Consider the following 21710-nt stretch of genomic DNA (forward strand, 5'->3'; position numbering starts at 1 on the left):
TGTTTGGGCTGGTGATTGCACTGGAGTGTAGAACTGTCAAAGCTCCCGGAATTGAGCAACTAAAATCTGTGCATTTTTTGTGCTAATTTTATATTTACAAATATGTATATTTACATATATTTCAAATATGCTTTTATTTTTATATCTTTAAGAAAAAGTGTTACAGTTAACTAACCAAGCCTTCTTTGTACAATAAATAATTTAATAAACAGAAATATACTGAGTTTGCAGCATGTGCTAGGTGCTCTCAATTGTTGTTAAAAATGAATGTATCTTAAATTGACTTAAATGTTCCCATACAAATGGTATGACTGAAGTAAAGCATTCTCTAAATCTCCCTCCTAAGCAATGATACTTGTCAATTCTCAGATGATAATATGGTTCAGTGCCTTTTCAGCATATAATTAAGATCCCATATCTTTTAAAAATAGAGTATGCCACTACTTGCAGAAATGAAAACAATTACAATATTTTAAAAATTATTAATGTTTGCTATCAATTACTCCACATTTATGTGCTTGCCCATTTTAGAATACCTCCCTAAAGCTTGATATTAACCAAGGCCTGAGCAAAGCACCTTACCACAGTGCACACTGATACCAGATATGGTCACACTTGATATTGCTGCTACACTTGGACGGTCAGAACTGTCCTTGGCTTTGCCGCCTACACGGTATTTGTGAGCAATACTGAGGCTTCTCCAGACTAGAACATTTCCAACAAAACATTGTTAATCACTTGCAAAACAACCATTGAGTTTCAAAATATTTCTTTGGGAGCGAAATGCTTACTGTCTTCTGCCTAGATTGTTATGCCTGAGTCATGACGTTATCTGGTGCATTTTCTAGTTATGAAATTCTATCTCATGCTAGCAAATCCTCCATACTGTTGTTACAGATCTTTCAAAAGTATGTGCTGTTATAAACTCATGTGCTTCTTTGTGATTTCAAAATTGATATTTGTATTACAACTCCAGCTCCAGGCAGAAGAAACTATTATTATTTAACACACACAATGTACCAGCAGTACATAAAACACTGCCTAAAATGTTCTGATTCTTCCAAATTTCATCATTCTTCTAAATTCAATTAAGGGAAGGAAAAAAAAGTCTTCTTGATTTAAAATTCTCTGAGTCATTTCTTATCATAAATAATAATGATCTAAAATTACTATGTTTGCATGTACCTAGGATTATAATAAATGCCATGTGTTAAAGGGGGTATAACTAGAGTAATTTTCAATATCTATATAATTAGTTCACATAATATAGTTAATGGTCTGTTATGTGTTTAGCTGGCAAGTTTCTACATTTATTAAACCCATAATTTTAAATTAGAAAATTATATTTCAACTTACTGTTTTTATTTTGACTGCATCCAAAATATATTAATTGTGGCATATATAGTCAGTAAATGAGCCATTATTTCTCCAAGGTGTGTAAAATACATACATAGTGATGCCAATTGCATTAAATTTTCCTGCCAAACAGGGAAACAATTAAAGTTGTGTTAACTATAAAATCAGGATTACATTAATTTTAATAAAAGGAAAAGATTTACCTTATTTTTTTTTAAACTTCAGACGTGCAGTCACGTGAATGGTAACCTAATGCTGACTGTATAAAATATGAACTATGCAAAGGTTTTACAGCTGGTTTTGATCAGCTTCCTTTGTTTAACATTAAAAGTTAACTTCCAGAAGACACATACAAGCTACAGGTAATGATTACCAGATGGAGATGTTCTTCCTGTTACTATGTCTGATATCATAAAGAATATACTGTACAAAGGCAAAAACAACTTGGGCAGAGATTCTGATGTTTTCTATGAAACAAATAGGCTCTTTTCAACTTACACTGACCAGCAAAGTCAAAGACTCTTTAGCATCAAAATGCTTTTTCACTAATAGAGTGAAATAAGGTTATATTTAGCATACATTGCCAAACATTTTAAAAATTTAAATCAATACTTTTTATTATTAGTTCTTTTATCCTGTCAAGATGATTAAGTTGCAGCCTACTGAGGAAAATAATCAGCTCGGAATGAAAGGTCTGCTCCCCTTCCATTCCGCGTCCTGTAGCCATCCAACCTATTGTCAAGCCCTGACAGTCCAGATGCTCAGTCTGCTAGGAGGGCCCCGAGCAGTAGTCTCTCTGCCCCAAACTATTCTATGTACTGATATTAGGTTATGATCTAAAAACAGCAACTGAAAGATAAGCTCAAAACCTTAAAAGGCTCTCCATTTCTATTAAATATGGTCTGGTAGTTTTAAATTTTTATTTCCCTTTGTTCCTCCATGTATGCGACATTCCCTTGAAAATGAACTACTTGTTTTTCTCGAACTGTTCTCCTACCTATACCTTTTACTATATAACTCCATAATTATTTCCAATCTGTATGAGACTGGACATCACTATTTCCTAGTCCAGAATAAAAATTGTTTCCTTCATGAGGTTTTCCCTGATTCTTAAAGGAAGAACTCATTCTCCCTCACTGAGTCACTGTAACATCTCACACAACATTACATCTTCCTTAGTACTATATTCATTTCAGAATCTGTAATCTGTCTGGCAAGGTAGAAGTCATCCTATACAGTATCTAGTGCATGATTCTGCTTATAGTAGATATGGAAGAAATGTTCATAGAATAAAAGAATAAACTCCTGCATTTCTGCAGGGCCAAGTGCAATGGTGGTATGGGGGAACGCTAAAAACAAATTAACTAAAAAAAAAAAACCTTTTTTCACTTATGTAATCAAATGTCATATTATCAGTAGAAGAATGAAATGAACACAAAGACAAATATAGATAAAAAATACTCATGCTTCAACTTTTCTTTTTGCCTAAAATTTCATAAATTAAAAAAATGTGTATTTTGGGGAAAAAATAATACATCAAAAACAATTGGAAAATAAAGAATTGAATTAGTGGGCCAAAACTTTGAGGAATTCCTAAAAGATAGAAATTCAACAGAATTAGATGAATGGATGATTGGTTGAGAAAAATCAAAATCCAAAACATAAGAAAGAGAGGACTGTCCAAAAAGTAGGAGCAACTCCTGGGAGGTTCCAAACTCAAAGAGAAAGCAGCGTCAGGGAGCCCCGGGGCAGTCAACTGGGTCATCGACAGAGGAACATCAGAGATTTATCAAGAGAAAAGAGAATCAGGATTTTCACCGGCAGAGTTCAGAGGAATTCCCTGGAGGGGAGAGTCCATGGGGACAGGGAGGCAGGTCTACTCAGAGCCTATGTCCATACCCTAGAACCTTACAATTTCCTGCTCAGTTTCAAATCTTCTACTTCCAGGATATGAGTGGGTTTTTCACAGGGGATATCTTCTTAAGGTCGGACCATTCTATGAGTGCATGTACCCCTAAGCTTGACGCTGGATGTGAGGGCTGGGGTATCCACACACATGTATGTGAGTCTCTTCGCCATGGAGCTAGGGGTCAAGTAGAAAAGGGGGATGAAGTGGAGGCTGCCACAACTTTCCAATGTGAAACTCTGTAAAGTCAGATTCTAATTTTGAGCCTGGCAGTCCAGGTTGTTCAAAAGATATTTGTCAAGGTAGAGGATGGAACATATTTCATGTAACAATTAGATTGATTAATAACTTTTAAATATTTAGACATATAGTATATGGTGATAGATATAGATTCATTTTCAAAACCACAAATCTATTTTATTCTTCCACAGAGTAATGGAAAATATTTATAATATGCAAAAGATGCAAATATATTTCCCACATTACCCTATCTAAGTGATAAATTCAGGAATAAACTCTAGCCAAGTAACAGATTAATTAGAACAGAGACATCTGAATTGAAGTAGAAGAGGAGAAAATAGGGGCAAAAAATGAACTTTGCTAGAATTGATTAAATATGATTAAATCTAAATAGACATTGATGAGAAGACTATTAAAGATTCTTGAAATAGAAGAAACATACTGCCAAGAATACTACAGATTCTAACCAGGATAATTTAAAAAAAGAGGATGGAAATTACAAATATCAGAAATGAAAGAGAGAATATCACTACAGATCCCATGGACATTAAAAGGATAATATAGGAACAACTAAGAACAAGTCAATGCCCACAAATTTGATAACAAAGATGAAACAGACCAATTCCTTGAAAGATTCAATCTGCCAAAACACACACACACACACAAATAGAAACTCTGAGTAGGACTTACATGTATTAAAGAAATGGAATCAATAATTAATAATCTTCTCAAACAGAAAAGACCAGACCAAATGAGTTCACTGGTGAACTCTACCAAACATTTTAGGAAAAATTATACCAACACAATCTCTGTACAATTTCTCATAGAAGATACAAGCAAAGGGAATACTTTCTACTTCATTCAAGGAGGCCAGCATTACCTTAGTATAAAACCAGACAGGGGCCAGCCCCGTGGCCGAGTGGTTTGGCAGCCCAGGTTTTTGCCAGTTCGGATCCTGGGCATGGACATGGCACCACTCATCAGGCCATGCTGAGGCAGCATCCCACATGCTACAACTAGAAAGACCCACAACTAAAAATATACAACTATGTACTAAAGGGCTTTGGGGAGAAAAAGGAAAAATAAAATCCTTTTTTAAAAAAAAAAGACAAAGATTATTACAAGTAAATAAAATTACAGACCAATATTTCTCATGAACATAGATGCAAAATCCACTCCTCCTCAAAAAAATACAAACTGAATCCAACAACGTATGAAAAGAATTACAGGCCATGACCGGTGGAACTAGTCCCAGGTATCAAGACTGTTCAACATTCAAAATCAATTAATGTAACTCATCGCATCAACAGACTAAAGAAGAAAAATCACATGATCATATCAATGGATGCAGGAAAAGCATTTGGCAAAATTTCAACACCCATTCATGATTTAAAAAAAAACAACTCTCAGGAAACTAGGAAAAGAAGGAGCTTCTTCAACTTGATAAAGAATATCTACAAAAATCCTACACCTAGCATAATACTTAATGGTGAGTAATTAGAAGCTTTCCCACTAAGATCAGGAACAAGGCATGGATGTTCCCTCTCACCATTGCTTTTCAACATAGTACTGGAAGTCCTTTCTAACACAATAAAGAAGAAGAAATAAAAGGGATACAAACCAGGAAGAAATAAATAAAAACAGTTATTATTCACTGATGAAATGATCATCTATGTAGAAAATCCTAAAGAATCCACAAAAAGTCCCCCAAAACTAAAAAGTGATTATAGCAAGGTTTCAAGATACAAAGTCAATATATAAACAAAATTGCTTTCCTATAGACCAATAATGAATAAGTATTTTGAAATTAAAAACACACTGCCATTTACATTATCAGCCCTCCCCCCAAATGAAATACTTAGGTATAAATCTAACAAAATACACAAAAGATCTATATGAGAAAAACTTTGATGAACAAAATCAAAGAAGAATTAAATAAATGGAGAGATATTCCATGTCTATGGATAGGAAGACTCAATATTGTCAAGATGTCAGTTCTTTCAAATTGATTTATAAATTCAATACAATCTCAATCAAAATCCCAGCAAGTTATTTTGTGGATATCAACCTGATTCTAAAGATTATATGAGAAAAGAACCAGAATAAGCCAATATAATATTGAAGGAGAAGAACAATGCCACAGGACTGACACTATCTGATTTCACGACTTATCATACAGCTTCAGTAATCAAGACAGTGTAGTATTAGCAAAAGAAGAGACAAACAGATCAATGGAACAGAACAGAGAGCCAAAGAACAGACTTACAAAAATATATTCAACTATATTTCCAAATATATTTGACAAAGGAACACAGGCAATAAAACAGAAAAAATATAGGCTTTTCAACAAATGATGCTGAAACTGGATATTCTTATGCAAGAAAGTGAATTTATACACAGACCCTACACTCTTGACAAAAATTTACTCAAAATGGATCACAGACCTAAATGTAAGATGTAAAATTCTAAAATTCCTTGGAGATAACATAGGAGAAAATCTAGATAACCTTTGGTTTGGGAACGACTTTTTAGATGCAATACCAAAGGCACAATCCATGAAAGAAATAACTAAAAAACTGCCATTCATTGAAATTAAAAATTTCTGCTCTTTGAAAGACACTGTCAAGAAAATGAAAAGACAAGCCACAGACTGGGAGAAAATATTTGCAAAAGGCATATCAGATAAAGGATTGTTATTCAAAGTATACAAAAAGCTCTTAAAATTCAATAACAAGAAAACAAACACCCTGATTAAAAAATGGGCCAAAGACTTAAACCTCACCAAAGAAGACATACAAGGAGTTTCATCCAAGATGGCATCACAGGAGGCTCCTGAACTCAATTCCTCCCATGGACACAAGAATCTACAGCTACACATGGAGTAATTCCCTCTAAAAGAAATCTAGAAACTAGATGAGTGACTTCTACACAATGGGTGAATAAGAAAATACCTACATTGAACTAGGTCTTCGCACACACTCAACTACTGGGAGACAGTAACAAAGAAAGCAGCTTAGAAAATCACAAAGGTTTGAGAAACAACCAACAGCTAGGGCCAGGCTAAATGATAAGGTTCATCTCCTACACAAGACTGCTCCATCAAGACTGGGAGAGATGGCTCTTTTATCTAATGTGCAGAAATCAACACAGAGAGTGAAGAAAAATCAAGAAGCAAAGAAGTATGTTCCAAACAAAAGAAAAAGATAAAATTCCAGAAACAAACCTTAACGAAACAGGATAGATGATTAACCTGATAAAGAGTTCAAACTAATGGTCATAAATTTCTCACTGAGGTCAGGAGAACAATGAATGAACAAAGTGAGAATTTTAACAAAGAAATAGAAAATATAAGAAAAGTACAAGACAGAAATCATAGAGCTGAAGAATACAATGATTGAACTGAAAAATTCAACAGAAAGGTTCAACATTAGACTAAATGAAGTAGAAGAAAGGATCATAGAACTTGAAGACAGGGCAGTGGAATTAATTCAATCAGAGGGGCAAAAAGAAAAAAAGAATGAAAAAGAGTGAAGATAGCTTAAGGGACTTACGAGACACCACCAGTCAGACCAATATTTGCATTATAGGGGTTCCAGAAGGAAGAATGAGAGACGAAGGGGCAGAACCTTATTTGAAGAAATAATAGTTGAAAACTTCCCTACTCTGGGGAAATAAACAGACATCCCGATCCAGCACACCCACTGCATTCCAAATAAACTGGTACACTACATTAAAAACCCCTATAAGACTGTTGGCAGAAAAATACATTTGACGGTTAGTGCCAAGAAAGGAAAAGTAACTATTGGTGAATGTAAAAGTATAGGAAAACTCAAAATTTAACAAGGAGAAAAAAACACATGAATGGTAACATGATAAAATTAACGAATAAGGAAAAAGAAAACATAAAATTAATATTGTAAGAAAAAATATAATGTAAGAAAAAATAGGTTAAACAAAATTTGCAATAGCTGAAACTTCTCATTAAAAAACAGACTGTCAGATTTGCTTTAAAAATAAATATACATCTTATTTAAAAGAAGTATTCCTAAAACTAAGAGATGAATGAAGAAATACCAGAAAGTATGAATAAAAAAGATAACAATATTAATATAGGAAATACAGGTTATGTAATAACAGAAATAATTTATGAAGATATAACAGATGCAAACCTGTATATTCAAATAAGACAGAAGCTAACTATATAATATAAAATCTTAGAAATTCAAGAGCTTAGTGAAGTGGTAGTTTTCAATACATCTCTCTCAGAACTGGCCAAATCTATTAGAATAAAGTAAATAAAGATATAGATAAATTGAAATTATAAGCATATGTGTGTATTTTATGTTTGTATGTGTACATAAGTGCACACACACATATCTCCATGCATTCTTACATCCCTTGAATAAAGAGTCTTAATTTTTTCTTATGTCTACAAAACAGAAAGGAGAAGTGACCATGTATTTGGCTATACATACATGCACACAATTTGAACTGTTAAATATACAAAATGTAAAAGCTATATTCTCTGTTCATATTGCTACAAAATTAGAAATGAAAAATGGGTGTAAAAGCACTCAAATACTTGGCACACTCTCCATGGAGCAAAGAAGAAATCAAACCTCTTACTGAAAATTACATGGATAGCAAATGAAAACAGGGAGCTATGGGTCACAGTTAAAACTGTAATTATGAGAAAATTAATAGCCATAAATCTAGTTACTTACTGGTAAAAGACAAAACATGAGTAAACCTAGCTCTAATCTTGAGAAATGAGGGAACAAAGAACAATACAATAAACCAGAACGAGAAACAAGGATAAAAGAAGAAATTTATCACAGAGAACACAGAAAAAACAATATAGAACTAATACATCAATCCAAGTGCTGATTCTTTTAAAAGACCACTAAAATTGATGAACTCCCGTGGAGAGTAATTAAGGAATAAAAGAAAGAGAATAAGCATAGGCAATATAAGAAATGACTATTCCACAGGTATGGAAGAAAAGAAAACAATTACTTACTTAAACTTTCATAATTCAAATGTAGAAACAAAATCAATTAGGATAAACTTTCCGATAAAGTTCTCACTATCAGAAACTCAGAAACAAGCAGATTCTGACAGAGTGGTATGCTGAGCTATCAGAACATCCTGTCTTAATTGTCATTATCTGAGCTCAGGAACTGAATAGATCTGGGTAGCAAAGAGTAGTCTTGCACTAAACACAAATCTTTGGCTACTGTATTAGTCAGGACTAAGTTGAACTGCATATCAAAGAATAACACAAAATAACAGCATTTTAAACAAAATGGAAGCTTTTCTTTTATAAAAAAAAAAGGTCCCAAAGTAGGTAGTCTAGCGCTGCTATGACAGCTCTACAGTGTCATCTACAAGTCACACTCTGCTCCACCATCCCGGCGCATGGCTTTCATCCTCAAGTCATTTTTAAAACGGGCTGGCTGCCGGAGCTCCAGCCACCACTTGGGAGTTTTAAACCAAAAGGAGGAGTAAAGGTAGCTCCTTTTAAGCAGGCTTCCCCTAAATCTCGAAGACTTGTCACATCATAATATCTGACCGCAAGGGTGGCTGGAAAATGGTCTTCTGTTTTGGGCAACACTGTGTCAAAAACAGGAGTTCTGTTAATAGGGAAGAAACTGAGAATGGATGCAGGGTTAAGCAACTATTAATTGCTGCCACTGCAACAAATCTGAAAACCTAAAGAAAAACAAAAGTTTTCCTAAGAAAAGCAAATTATAAAATTTAACCTTAGAAGTAAAAATCATCACCAGACCAACTACCTTAGAAGAGCCTGAGACTTTAGTAAAGACCAATGATTTTAAAAGACTCTAGTGTCAAGAAAACATTTACATATTATTTCAATCTAACCATTAAAAAACAGATGATTCCAACTTTAATTAAACTATCCCAGACTCAAAGATATGATGGCTCATTTTGTGAAATCAGGATAACCTTAAAAATTAATATCTGATGAAGACAGTAACTAAGAAAAAATTATTAAAATAGTAAGTAAAATATTAACAAATAGAATCTGGCAATATATCGAAAGAATTATCTACTATGATCAATAGTTCTAAGAATGCAAGAAAATTTCATCAACTTTTAAAATTTCAAAATTTTCACTAAAATTTCAGAAAATCTACCAATCTGAAACATAAAAAGATTAGAGGAAAAAAAGAACCATATGTATAGATAATGAAATAGAATTTGATCAAATTCAAATAATTGCTCTATCAAATTTTGCTATAACAAATTATATATCTATATATAATTTGCTATATCAAAATAATAGCAAACTACTTAAATATAATAGGCTGATTAATGAGAACCATAGCAAATACCATTCTAAATAGAGAGATGGGAAAGCCATTTCCAAATGAACCATAATAATTCCAAGGAATAACAAAATACAAAAAACATCTAATAGAAGAATGGATGGGAGCTACATATGGCTATATAGGCTATTCAGAGAGCAATGAATAAAGTGGCTGAAGATGTGTGGAAAGTTCTTGCGCTGCACCAATAGTCAGGAAAACGCAAATCAATGTAGTGGTGAGGCATCACTATAAATCATCAGACATGCAAAATTACAGGGTGGTCACAACTCCTAATGGCAAACAATACTGGTGCAAATAAAAGGGTTAAGAGTATTTTTATAGAGATATCTAGTAACATCTGCTAACACATACTTTTGTTCAGCAATTCCACCTGGGCATCTGGCACAAAGGAAAGGTGTTACTACAAGGATACCTGCTGCAGCACTATTTGTCTGAAGCAGCAAAACATTAGAATAGAAGTGAATGTCCATCAAGTTCAATAGTTGAACAAAACCTGGTAATTCCATACCCTGGAATGTTATGAAACAATGAAAAAAAAAAGGAGGGATTAACATGATATTAAGTATGAAAATAAGACGCAGAAAACTATATATAATTTAAGTAAAAGGATCTCAGTTGTGTAAAACAATGAGAAAAGACTGCTATTATAGTTTAACTTTTCTCTATATATTTAGAGAGAAAGGTATGGAAAGCTATATAACAGGTTGCTAACAGTAGGTACTTGGTAGGAAGGGATGGGAGTAAGCAAAAAAAAAAAGTGGCCACAGCTATACATATAGTTTATTTCTTTAAAATTATACATTTTTATGTCCATACATGTAGATAAGGAGAAATGCAAAAGGATGGTCATCAAAATGTTGATAAATATTATCTCAGAATGGCTATCAGTTCGAATTCAAACAACTTGACTTTCTTCCTCAGTTTTACATATATTACAATGAGCATGTGTAAAAAGCAAAATGAAGATGGTGCCAGAGGAGTCGAGAAGACATACAGATCACTCACTGTATGACAATCTCAATGAGAGAGAAAAATGACTAAACCTTTAAGTTCAAAACTTGATTGGCTAATATATACTAAATAAATTTCAAATGTTTTGACTTCAAGTTTTCAATACGACTCTGTTTTGCCATAACTTATATTTTTTAAGTTCTAGCTCATGCATTTGTAGAAAAAGACCAAATTACTGACTTTGGCTGGATGAAGTTATGAACCAGTGGTGCAGAACTAAACAGCATTTTAGCTTTTCCTGTGTCAGTCCCTATTACTATGCTTTCGTAATTTTTTTTTTCAGGAAAAAGGGAAGAAAATATCAGATGCATTCATATTGACACAGATGTCTAAAACAGTATTCCAAAATTAAGTACAAATGATTTTTGAGTTGACTGCCATTTTGGATTTCTGGAGAATGAGAATTGTTATGAAATTTCATATATAAACTGAGCAGCAACTTTAAGAAATATTTTCAGAAATAATACTGTATTGATACTGAAGAAAGGGGAAAGCATAAATTGAGTATTTTACACATGACAGATATAGAGAGATATTAAGTTCTGCCATTCAGATATTAATTTCTGGCATTTTTCCCTCTCTTTTACACTTCAATCAAGATTTTATAAAGTGTAAATCTACTCTGACACAGACTTTAAGTGGAAATAAAGGACATTTAGTAAAAAGCTTATCATTATCTCTAAGGCAGGAAATGGATGTTTTCTACTTCACTTACCTGAGTTCATGAGAAAAGAAACCAAGTCACAGACTATTATAGATAGAAAGGATCTATGATCTTGTTCAGTACAAGGACAGGGAAGTATTTATAACACATGTGTAAGGTAAACTGCCCCTCACACTGTAATATCAAGTCTAAATCCTCCAAGGTTGACAAAAGAAAGAAAGTCTCTAGTTGAAGAGGCTCGATGGATAAGTCAAGAGCTGTAACTCTGGATCTTTGAAATCCACCCTTCAATGTTAATGCTGGAGGAGTTAGATATGCTTTATAAAGAAAACTATAGTGTTCTACATACGAACAAGAGTACATGTTTGTGAAAGACGTGAGCATTTCTGTTTCATTCATTCCCATAGCTGATATAACAAGTCCCTTTCCTATAAAGAATTATCAGTTACCTAAATGACAGAGTCGTTATTTTGGCAAATCAGAGTTCAGGTCTGAGCACAACGCAGATGATAACACTTCCAATTGCCTCTGAAGCCATTATTTCCAATATACACAGGAAGGCATAACTTTAATTTTATATTTGCATTAAAAATTTTTAATTACAGTGAAATCATCTGTTTAACAGCAGAATTAGATTCTTAAAATAACCAACATCTCAAGCTGTCCTAGATATTATATTTAGTACTGCAGTTCAAGTCGCATACTCTTAAAGATTTATTTCATTTAAGCAGATTCTAAGTTAAATTAATTTAAACAAAATCCTTGATATAATATTCCCTAACAATTTGTTCAGCAGTATTTACATGTAAAGAATTAATATCTCAATGGCTTTTACAATAAGTGAAACAAACTACGCTGTCTCGCTACAGCTATCACTTTTCTTTTTTACTAAACATTGAATGTGAAGGTTCCAAAAGAATACTTTTCCTAATAGATTTAGTCTAATACAATGATAACTAATTATAAGGCCCACTTTACAGCTTAAATGTCTTTCTATTACATATTTTATACACTATTATAATGATCACAATACAAATTGGATTCTATTGTGGGATGTGAACTCTGAGAAGGTTTTTAGCTATCATTGTATCCTTAATGTCGAACAAAAGATATTCATATTTCAATACAGTTGAGTCAAATGAATGGCTTAAAATCAGATTTTGTTTTTTGAGAATGTCTAAATTATAAAACAAAATAATAGCTTAACCATTTTGAGGAATAACCTACCTTATGTTAAAAAAGTATTAGAAAAGCAAATCCAATATATTAAATAATGCTAATGGAGAGTTAAATATTAGTACACTGACTTGTGCACTTAAAAATGGTTAAGATGGTAAATTTTATGTTATTTATATTTTACAACAAAAAAACCCCCATATTGCAATATACACACCCACCAGAACAAATGAAATAAAAAAGGAAAGGCAGCACCAAGTGATGGCAAGTATGAGGAGTAAACAGAAGTCTCATACACTGTTGACAGCAGTGTAAACTGACAAAACCACTCTGGAAAACTATTTGTCAATATTTACTAAAGTTGAACTTTTGCATACTATATGACACAGAAATTCTGCCCCTAAGTATACCCAACAAAAGTGTGTGCATATGTTCATCAAGATATTTGCTCAAGAATATTCATAGGAGCATTATTAATAATAGCTCTAAATTGGAGTAATCCAAATGTCTATCAAAAGTAAAATGGATAAATATTTATTTGTTTTTATAGGGAAGATTAGCCCTGAGCTAACATCTGCCACCAATCCTCCTCTTTTTGCTGAGGAAGACTGTCCCTGAGCTAACATCCGTGCCCATCTTCCTCTACTTTATAGGTGGGACACCTACCACAGCATGGCTTGCCAAGTGCTGCCACGTCCGCACCCAGGATCCAAACCGGCGAACCCCGGGCCGCTGAAGTGGAACGTGCACACTTGACCTCTGTGCCACGGGGCCGGCCCCAAATGCATACATAAATTGTGGCAAATTTACACAACAGAATGCTATCTAGTATGAGAATAAACTATTGTTACACATAACATGATGAATCTCACAAACATGATGTTGAATAAAAGAAGTCAGACTCAGAAGAATATGCACTGTAAGTTTTCATTTATATAAAGTGTAAACACAAGCAAAACTACATTTATAGCTTTACAAGTCATTATATTCTGCTCAGAGAACAAAAGGATCAAGACACTGACTGGGATAAAATATCTGCATATCGCATATCCAACAAAGAACTTGTATCCAGAACAAATAAAGAATCCCATAAACTCAGTAGTAAGAAAACAAACATTCCAACTAAAAACAGGCAAAAGACTTGAGCACTTCATCAAAGAGGATATACCTATGGTAAACAAGGGACAAAAATATGTTTCACATCATTAGCTATTTGGGAAGTGCAAGTGAAAACAACAGAGATACTACCACACTGATAAGAATGACTAAAATAAAAAATACTGACAATATCAAATGCTGGTCAGGATATGCAGAAACTGGATCTTTCATATACTGCTAATGAGAATGCAAAGTGGTACAGCCACTCTGGGAAACAGTTTGGCAGTTTCTTCTAAATTTTTTCAGGAGGATTCTAACTGCTGAATTTAAAATGCACTTCCCATACAAACCACCAATCACAAATCCATGGTATTTATCCTAGGGAAATGAAAATCTACATCCAGAAAAACCTGTATGCAAAAAATTCAAATGTCCTTCAACAGGTGAATAAATAAATAAAACTGTGGTACATCCATAAAAAGGAATATTACTAAGATATAAAGAAGAACACACTGTTGCTACCTGAAACAACTTGGATGGATCTCAAGATCTTTATGCTAAATTTAATAAGGCAACCTCACAAGGTTACACGCTACATAATTCAATTTCAAAAATTACAGAGATGAAGAACAGACCAGTGGTTACTAGGGTACAGGGAAGAGGGTTAGAGGGAGCTGTACAAATATAAAAGGAGCATGAGGGAGTTTCTTTGTGCTGATGGAAAATTTCCGTAACTTGACTGTGGCAGTGGTTATACAAATCTCCACGTGTGATAAAATCTCATGGAACTAAATGCACACTCGTAAAAACTGGAGGAATCCTAGTTACTAGTATTGTACTAATGTCAATTTCCTAGTTTTGGCAATGTACTGTAGTTGTGTAAGATGTTACCATGAGGAGAAGCTGGGTGAGGGTTCAGAGGAATTCTCTGCACTATTTTTGCAACATTTTGTGATTCTATAATTATTTCAAATTGAAAAGTAAATAACAAAAAAGTCATAAAAGTGGTTATCTAGAAGGCAGGTAGTTTCTAGAAGGAGGTTTGTTTTCTAAACAAAGGCAAAATAAGTATAATCTTCATTAATTTGTGGTTTACCTAGGAAAATTGTAGTTAAAATACACATTTGAAACAGTACATGTGTAAGTCACGTTCAGAAATGGGAAATATACAAAAAAAGTATCTTAACTGGGGCACGGTTGCTTTGTTCTTTTAGAATTCTTCATATTCCCAGAATTTAAAGTCTATACCATAGCAATTATGTTACTAGACACATTAGAGTAACAGTTATCCGGTTCAATAAAATCCTCCCATGGTAGCACATCCTCTCAGATCTCAGATCTCTGAGTTTACTCAGACAGTAAAGGAGTGCTGATAATACTTATGTTGGGGTGATGGGTATAAACCAGGACTTCCTAAGCAATCCAGGACATGTGTTCACAGTACTTGTAGAGCAAAAATGCCTTCAAAGATTGACTATTATTTCTGCCTTCACTTTGCCATCTCCAAGTCGCTTTGCCATCAATTCTAAAAAGACTTTTTGTCCTCACCACTGAACTGAAACTACTCTTGCCAAATCTTACCAAATGCAACAATCAACTCTCTGTCCTCAGTTTAGTCAACCTCTCAACAGGATTTGAAACACCCTCTTCATGTGGCTACCAGGACACCACACACACCTGGTGTCACCCATCTCCTCTTCTGTGTCTTCCTCCTCCAACCTGTGAAGGTGGAGTACCTCCAGGGGCCACTCTCCTGTCTTCTCTCTTCTCTTCTTAAGTGATCTCATCCTATCTTATGATTTTAAATCCCATTTATATGCCAATGACTCCAACGTTTTTATCTTTAGCACAAACCTCTCTCAAGAATTCAAGTCAAATATTAAACTGCCTGCTCGACTCCTCCACTTAGATGTGACAGGCTTCTCAACTTTAACATGATTAACATCAAATGCTAAATTTCTGCTACAAACCACTGCTCATCGAGCTGCTCAGATACAAATTCTAGAGGTCTTCCTTGATTTCTTCCATACCTTCACATCTAATAGCCACTCAGCTAGCAAGTCCTGTCAGTGCCACCTTCAAAATAAAGCCAGACTGGACCACTTCTCACCATCACCGCCATAGCAATGCCAGCTACCACAAACCACTGCAGAAGCCTCTCAGCTAGAATCCCTAGTTAGAGTCTGAAACTCCTACAGCCTAGACACACAAATAGCAGACCGAGCTTTTAAAACCTTAAGTCGTGCGGGGCGTTCGGGGATCTGTTGCACAACCATGTACATGTGGTTGGAAATACTGTACTGTACACTTAGAAACTGTTGGAATGGTGAAAAAAAGAATTAGTGAGTTTACTTCACTTGGGCAGAGATACTTTTAAAACTGACGTGCTTTTGCTTCACAAATTCTAAAAAGATAAACTTAAAAAAACCCTTAAATCAGAGCACAAATCACTCTCCTATTTAAAAACTTCAGTGGTTTCCTATCCGATTTGGAACAAAATTCAAATCCTTAACATGATTTATCTATCAATGTAAATCCAACCTTTTTAAAACCCCTGTCCTGTATATAACATCAAACAGAATGAAAGGGACACACAGAGAGAAATGCCTACATAGCCTGGCCCCGTCCACCTTTCACACTTCATCTCCTACCATCTTACTCACTCCACTCCAAACACACTGATATTTCTCAGTTTCTGGAGCATGTTCCAGTCTCAGCATGTTTACACTTCCCATTCCCTCAGTCTGGAATGTTCGTCCCCTAGATCCATGCATGGTATTCTACTTCCCATTATTTAGTTTTTTGGCTCAAATATCATCTCCTCTGAAGTAATCTAACTTTACCTCTCACTTTCCTTATCCTGCATTATTTTCTTCATAGCAGTTAAGATTATGTGATATTATTTATTCATTTATTTACTATCTTTCTTGAACACCAAAACCTAAGCCCCACAAAGACAGAAACTTTACGTACCATTACATCCCCAATGCCTAAGACAACGATTCGCATATTTATCAATAAACCTTTGATGAAAGAATGAATGATGGAGCCGCTGTGTGGCTAACAATCCCACCCAATCTAACTCTCCTGTTGTATATACAGTATAATTGAGGACAAGGTTTTACTTATATGATATCAGAATCCACATAATTATATGCTATTTTTATTAGGGTTCTACCTTAAGAGTAGCAATATAAAATTGCAGTAGCTGCAGAATATTTTACTCTTGGGCCTGAGAGAACATTAAACGAGAAACTGTTCTAAAACAACTGCCTACCTCAGCAGTTTCAGCCAAGTTTTGTATCTAGAACAGAAGGGGGAGAAAACCCAGGTGAACTTTCACTCAATTACATACAAACGTGATGCCTTTCTTTAATTTTATCTGGGCTTCTAAATGAAATAAGTAATTTGAATAAAATGGAAGCCAATGAACTTGTAAATTAAAAAAATGCAACATACATGTATTTTCATTAGGTACCAGGGAAAAAATATGATTTGAAATTTTCCTCTGTCTTGCCTTACAACAGGAAGTCTTACATATATGATTAAATATTCGGAAGTATCTATACACACAGAATTACAGTATTATGTTCATTACTTACTAGTGCTCCAATTTTTATTTAACATAAATATATGTTGACATTCAGAATTACAAGCTTCAACCCATTTTAGCCAAGGAAAAACTACGCACTCCAGAAGCGTTGCCTTTATTATTCATTTTTGTGATATCTGACAAACATCTGTCAGACCTTTCACGTCACACGCGCTAGGGGTACAATTAAAGAAACTGGGCACCTCTTTTCTAAGAACTTGGTTCCTTCTTGGGTGAACTTGATAATCCTGAAAACATCAATTCAGAAATATAGTGAAATTCAACCCAAAATAGGATCATGTGAGAAACATACTAGAAGTTATCAAAAATTAAGAAATGGTCATCAAAATTCTTTTCTAATTTTTTTCTACATTTCTCTAATATTATCTTTTCTCTTAACCAAAATAGCATGAACGAAGACCTTATTAGACACTTATCTCCTGCATCCAAAATAATGTATATGAATAGTACATGATAAATAAATACTTATTGAATGGATCAAAGAAAGAATAAAATTTTTTGCTCATCTTGGGAAAAGATATTACATGAATTATAAAACAACATCTTAAGAGCTGGAGTTCTTCTTTCAGAGATCTTAGATTAACTAAAACCATCATAACTACTATTAAAAAAAATCTAATTCAATTATGGTTATCTCCTATATTTAAAATGTTTGGTTTTTAGATCCGAGAAAATCATATTCCATTGAAAGATACATTTGTTTGGATACTATATTCAAATGTTCTGAAGTTTCCAGCAAATTCTATTAGAAATGACTTGAAATTTAGTCTTTAAAACTGATTTTGTAAATACTTAAAGAAATTAAACATTCAATCTTAGTTAAAAATTTTCATCTTACATTTAATAATATCATTCCCCACTTTAATGAAAGATACAAAAAATGAAATGAATAAATTTCATTATATACACGGGCTACTTAGATTTCTGGTTTAACAACTGCTTACCCATAAATAAGTTTTATCCAATTTATATATACATTTTCACTTAATTAAGGATAATCTGATACTAATCTAGATCTTTAAACTTTATTACTAGAAAGATGGGAGCATTTAAAGCATCCCTAGGAATTCACAGGAAACAGTAAACATGTCACGTTCGCAAGGTCACCCATTTCAAAGATGAGAAACACCCAATCTTGCTTCACTCCTGGCCGACCAGCAACAGCACACCTTCAGTGCTTCCGTGACCAAGCAGGATTTGTTGTCTCTACCAGCCAGGAACCAAGCGCACACAAACAAAATCATCTCCTTGGACTTGTGACTTAAAGGAATTGTGTACATAACGAAGCACTGGGGTTTTAAAAACTCCCTCTGCAATTCTGTCTGATTTGAGTTTTGTGGTGTCCAAATCAGCTTCAAGCAATTGATTCATGATGGTGTCACATAACTAGAAAAACTGTCTCTCACTGGTGTTGAAAATAGGGGTTACCGATCTGCGAACAGGTGCACTGCTAAAAAAAATTTAATGTAATTCTAGATTCATAGCTATTAATAAGTAAAATTCAATATTTAAGATATCAGGAATAGTGAACACTAGGTGTCAGTGTAAGAAATGGAAAAATATTTTTAAAAACTTGTTTCCAATCAGGTGTATAACAAAGAAATCAAAAGCAGCTGTGACCACATTTACTCATAATTGCATAATTCAGTTAACAAGCCAATCTTTCTTTCAAACAAAAATTCCTGTTCCAAAACCATCAAAAGTTAAAAACCAGATTAAGCTGATTATTAGAAGTTACAGTGTTTTGTAACTTCAGCTATATAAAGCACAGCAAATAATTCTACTTTTGAGAGTACATATTTTGAAGGATAGTGTTAAACACAGGTATAAGGCTGGAAGTACTATGTTGCATGATTTTAGTCGGTGGAAAAGAATTTTTTTCAAAATAATAATGCTGGCTGATTAATAAAGGGTACTGAATTTTAAATTTTCCCCCAACAGAGTTTCCTATGTAAATGTCAAGGTATTACACGTTAAAATGCTTAAAGGACCAATTCACCCAAAAAAGAACACATGAACTTGGAAAGGGTGGTTGATTCTCTCAAAAGTCTGGTACCTAGAGGTTCTTTCTCACATATGAATGCTAATACTAATACTAAACATAGCTTCTATTAACTATACCAATATTTCAGACACAAACTTTTAAAAGAAGTTTTAAAAAGATTATCAAAAATAATAAAAGGAAAAGTTAACATTAAAACAGTGCTTCATATTTTACAAAATATATTCATAGTAAATGCCTAATTTTGGCCCCATAGTAATAATTGAATAAACGTACACTCGTTTCAGCACAGAGTTCGTTTTGGAGGCTTGAACTCTCTCTCACCTACATTTATCCATTTCTCTGTTCCATCGCTCAAACTCCACATCACTATCTATTAAATCTTTCTATTTGTTTTTCAAGCATGTTGGGAAACTGTTTCATTCAATATTCTGAAAGTCATTCATTTATGGGAAAGGAACAAAACTAAACATAGCAGTCATCACTAAAATATAAAACATTGGGGGGCCAGTCCCGTGGCTGAGTAGTTGAGTTCCTGCACTCTGCTTCAGCGGCCCAGGGTTTCACTGGTTTGGATCCTGGGCACGGACATGGTACCACTCATCGGGCCATTCTGGGGTGGCATCCCACATGCCACAACTAGAAGGACCCACATCTAAAAATATACAACTATGTACCAGGGGGCTCTGGGGGAGGAAAAGGGAAAAATAAAATCTTAAAAAAAAAAACAACAAAATGTTGGGACTCAAAAAATCATTTAGGAGAGCATCCGAGGGCTTCCTAGAGGAAAATACATGCTTTTAGTCAACACTGTGCTCTATTTTCACTCATAGTTAAGTTCTATTCAAATTAGAGTCATAACATGAGAAAGCGTGAAGTTTATGGAAAAGCTTTCCAAGCCTCAGGACTGAAATGAATTAACAAAGGCAATTTAGACTGTTCTGTGTCTGCAGGTTTCTTCTCAGGTACATAAAGTCAGACAGGAACAGACAAGGAAGGAACATTCATACATCATCAATTATCTAAAGCGATGTCTAAGCATTTTAAGATATCTAAGCATATCAGGAATGAGAAGTAAAAGCAGGAGAAACAGAGATAGAACTGTATATAGTGTGATATTCAAAGGCTGAAGGGGCCTCATAAATACATACAGCATATGACTCCTCAAACCTTCTTTCCGGCTCTGTAGTGCCTTGACATTGTGTTACTCAATATACATAGATCTATGATTAAAACTTTTGGCTGCCGTTAATTATGTTTCCATTGACATAGTGTACCTCAGTGCTAGGTCATCTACAATACACCATCTTGTATAACAAGGTAGGTAAATTCCTACAGATGAGTAAACTAAGACGCAGAGAGATTAAGAAATATGCTCAAGGTTGCATAATCTTGAAGCCAAGGTTCAAACTCAGGGATGTTTGTCTCCAAAAACCTTCCACTTTACCAGCATTTCCCAACTGGTGGTTCACAAGCTCCTGTGGGTTTTGCAAAAGTAAGCAGGACAGTCACATTTAGAACAATGATTAGTAAGTGAAAATATGCCCAACTGATACATGTAAATGTACTAACAACTCAGTACTTCTACCAGTTTTTTCTCTCAGATAAACACTGAGAGCTGTCATGGTGGATTTGATTGTTAGATCATTTTGAATGTTTATTTTTACTGACACAGATTTCAATTTATACCCATAATGGACTACTGTTTACAGACAGTAAATATAGTTCAGAAGCTATCATCATCCAACTTAGAGCTGGCAATAACTCTTGCCTAAATACTTCAATATCCTTCCTCTAACAGATCTCTCTAGAAGCGGCATTTTGAGTAGCCGATAGAAAGTAGCCATGTTATTCTATCCACTTTCCAAAATTTTCAACGCCCTCAGCAATCCAGAGAATCACATATAAAATCCTCAGTTTGAACTTCAATGACCTGGAGAATCTAGTCCCAAGCTTCTTTTTCCTCCCCTTCTCCATGTATTTAAGAAACACTGTGTATACTCCAACTAGAAATCTACATGGCTTAATCAGAGGTGATTTCATATAAACCAACCTAAATTTTGTTTTCTTGGCATAATATGCAAATACTGCACAATTTATCTGACATTAAAAAACAGGTATTCTCCTTCTGACATCATTCAAATCCATTATGCAATCCAAGCATAGATTTAGTTATTAGCGGTTACTAGGTGGCTCATTATCCAAGCATAAAGAGCTAGTTAGAAACAACTGGTTTTGAAACTCAAGTGTAAATAAAAGGATAATTTATTAATTATCAAGCCATCTTTGGG

The 21710-nt window shown here is 34.1% G+C and overlaps 1 protein-coding gene across 25 annotated transcripts in view; it reads right to left on the reverse strand.

The window, feature by feature from the left end:
- The window catches only part of SUPT3H (SPT3 homolog, SAGA and STAGA complex component), a 465972-nt gene that overhangs the window by 191245 nt on the left and 253017 nt on the right, over positions 1-21710 (reverse strand). For 6 of the 25 annotated variants that reach the window (XM_070244690.1, XM_070244691.1, XM_070244689.1 and 3 more), the window contains exon 1: positions 8523-8712. The exons of 18 other annotated variants lie outside the window; for them this stretch is intronic. The gene's annotated coding sequence lies outside the window, so the exon portion shown is untranslated. Of the gene's footprint in view, positions 1-8522; positions 8743-21710 lie in introns of those variants that run through there. One more of the 25 variants, XM_070244681.1, reaches the window with a different exon arrangement.

This window comes from Equus caballus, chromosome 20, assembly GCF_041296265.1.
Source record: "Equus caballus isolate H_3958 breed thoroughbred chromosome 20, TB-T2T, whole genome shotgun sequence".
NCBI lineage: Eukaryota > Metazoa > Chordata > Mammalia > Perissodactyla > Equidae > Equus > Equus caballus.